The 2,951-nt window shown below is 45.5% G+C and overlaps 1 long non-coding RNA gene across 1 annotated transcript; it reads right to left on the bottom strand.

Annotated features, from left to right (window-relative positions):
* Nucleotides 1-490: 490 nt before the first annotated feature.
* LOC116783391 lies at nucleotides 491-998 on the bottom strand. Its single transcript, XR_004355669.1, has 2 exons — nucleotides 859-998; nucleotides 491-641 (listed from the first exon to the last, which is right to left on the bottom strand). It is a non-coding gene; the product is annotated as an uncharacterized LOC116783391 (long non-coding RNA).
* Nucleotides 999-2,951: the final 1,953 nt, after the last annotated feature.

Raw genomic sequence — 2,951 nt, 5'->3', positions numbered from 1 at the left:
AGTGAGATCTCATGCAGTGGTGATTTGATTCACTCTACTCTTTGATTACAGCCTCCATTTTCCCACTAAGTATAGGAAGTGCAGTAAAATACCCAATTCACTCATCCCCCAGAAGCTGGAATGAACAAGAAATGATGTATGCACCCCTGTTTAGGTTATGATATAGCAAGCCTTTAAGCACCACTGCCCAGGGACTATGAGACAAAACCACCTGGCACAGATAGGGACTGTTCCAAATAACCCACTATTTGAGTGCTGACATGAGTCCTGTTGCTACCAGAGATAGTAAACCAGCCGGTTTGGACTTTGTAACATCTTCAAGGCAGCATGGTACAACTCTGCCCAGTTTATCAAAAATGAAACTAGTGTTTGATGTAACAATAGTGTTTATATCTATCACACACATCGTTGTGAAATATATCGGTCAAGGAGAGTTCCCACAGAACAGCTCAGCACTTAACTCCTTGCAAAAGCTGCAGGAGGGTATGAATTATTATGAGTATTTTTAATCAAGTAACAGATACAGTTCGTGCAGTCAGGATTTTCAGAGAAGCTCAAGCTCCTGATAAATATGTCACAATCTGTGATAACTTTGCCAAGTCCTTTAATATCCTACAGCTCCAGTTGCTGCCTTCTGACTCCTGCAAAATGTGGGAAGGAAGGGCAAATGTCAGTAAAATCGCTTTGTCTGTTTCAGATCAGCACATCAACTGCCTCAAGGGCAAATCCATGTTCCCTCCTTCCACTCTGGTGGATGCAGAAAAGGGTCTTTGTTTACCTTGTTCTTAGAGGAAGGTTTTACCCAAAAAAAGAGGCCTTTCCTGTCAGATTTTTGGAAAGGATGTAGAACTCATCCACCCCAGATAGCAAGGCTCCCATATCCACCAGTGACAAAGCTTGCATTTTCTCAGCTTCGTTGGTGTAACCTTTTGCAACTTTGCCAGATCTGCATCACACTTCAAATAGTTAGCTCCCAAAACAACAGTCTAGCATCTCATTTCTTCAGACTGAGCTGACAAAGCTGAAGGAAAACACCCAAGGATCACTGATTCTCACGGAACCAGGAGGTGACCACCTCACAAAGGGAAAGCAGAGAGGGAAGGCTGCAAGAATGAGAAGTGCCCACAGAGACAAGAGCTTGGGGAGATGAACCCCCTTGCTGGAGGGACCACTGGCTGAAATGCAGGTGAGGTGTTTGTGGCTCTTTCCTTCCTTCCGAGGAAGTGTGAAAAGAGAAATTCATCACACGTGTGCACAAGGCAGCACGGTTCTGCCTGAACTTTGTCGAGGTAATCTGTGTGGCACCACTGCTTGTATCAAGGATGGGGCACAGTCAGTCCCCCTCCACGAGGGTTGGAGTTGATTCAGCCTGTCAAATAGCAAGGCTGGATCTCAACCTACTTGAACATTGAAATATTCAGAAATGGATTTTGCTGACATGAAGGAATCAAGACCTTTTATTCCATGCAAAATCTGAAATTGCCCAGAGAGATTTTAAATTAGTCTTAGCCCAGGGTGGTTTTCCAGATCATCAGTACAGGCATCTCTGGGAAGTGCTGTAATATATGGCTTTTATCTGGAAAATGACCACTGCTTGTTCTCTGAGCAAGAAGTTCAGGGGATGGGGAAGGGTTTTAATTTTTACAGTTTTCTCTTTTTTTCTCTTGATTCCTCTCTTTCCAGATGTCTGTTATCACACTACAGGTGAGCAGCAGTCTGTATGGCCTGTAGGAGTAATGTAGGATGTAAAGAAGGAAATAAGGCACTAGAACTCATGTGATCAGTCTGGGAGATCAATTGGGGAATGCAAAAAAATCAGCTTAGTTTTATCAAATAGTACTTTTAAAGGACATGGAGGAGAAGGGATACTGAGGAAATCTCCTTCAAGGCATTAAACGTCTGTGCTAGAGAACCACTGTCTGATGAAACACACAGTAAATAAAAATGCAAATCTTAAAACACAATATAAAACTCCATGCTGTCGCAAGACTGAGAAAGGTCACCATTTCAGGAACAGCAAAATCTTCCAAGTCACTGAGGCAAGGTGGAGTCCCAGCATGTGGGTAAGCACTTACTGCAAAGCCTGCGAGAGCCTTGTCAGTGTGGAAACCCCAAAGGCACTTCTGGGGAGAAAGGCTGGGACTGGGGAAGGATTTCATGGTAAATATTAGCCTAAACAAACACAATAATGGGACCAGAAACTGCCCATACCCCTTGAATGAGAAAAAAGATCCAAAAAGCAAATAGAAACCTCCATCTCCGTATAATCTGCCTAATCACAATCTCACTCTCTCCATTTTTTAACATTTAGTGCACACCCTGAAGGTGCCTGATGCTCCCTAGGGCCTTTCTAAGTGCAGCTGGTGAAACAGATTTGCCCTGGGCTTCCCCATGCTTCCCACAGCAAAGGGGAAAGTGGCATCCATGCTGCCCTGCAGCACAGCAAGGCAGGGCTGAGCACACACCAAAGCTGAGTTCAGGTCTGTCCTGCCCTATCCTAAATGTTTACACAGCAATCCCTCTGGCCAGGACTGGTGGGCAGGAGTGTGTGCCCAGCCTCATCCATGAGCACTGTCATTGGGTATCCACCCGATGGATTGGGTATCCACCACTGGCTGCTCTCCTAAAGTCTGACCTGAGTTCAGAATAATCTTTTAAATCCCTCTTCTCACCTTTCTGTCTGCAGCTGTGATGAGCAATCCCAAAATGACTGAGCTTTCCGCTCGCCCTCCATTTGTTCAGTGCACTGACCTAATTCTCTTTCAAGACCCCCTGGAGCACAGGAGCCCAGCCCACTCAGCCACCATCCCACGGACCTTCCTCCACCATGGGCCACAGGATTAGTCCTGAAACATGAGACTCACCAGAGCCCTCTGCTTGGCATGCTCCTAGCTGATTTTCCAGGGCCAGCAACCTCGTCAAGGGGAATTTCCTTTGACATTTCCAACAGG

The sequence above is a fragment of the Chiroxiphia lanceolata genome, chromosome 2, assembly GCF_009829145.1.
Source record: "Chiroxiphia lanceolata isolate bChiLan1 chromosome 2, bChiLan1.pri, whole genome shotgun sequence".
Taxonomy (NCBI): domain Eukaryota; kingdom Metazoa; phylum Chordata; class Aves; order Passeriformes; family Pipridae; genus Chiroxiphia; species Chiroxiphia lanceolata.
The sequence above is the reverse complement of the archived record's forward strand: the minus strand, read 5'-3'. Positions and strand labels throughout refer to the sequence as shown.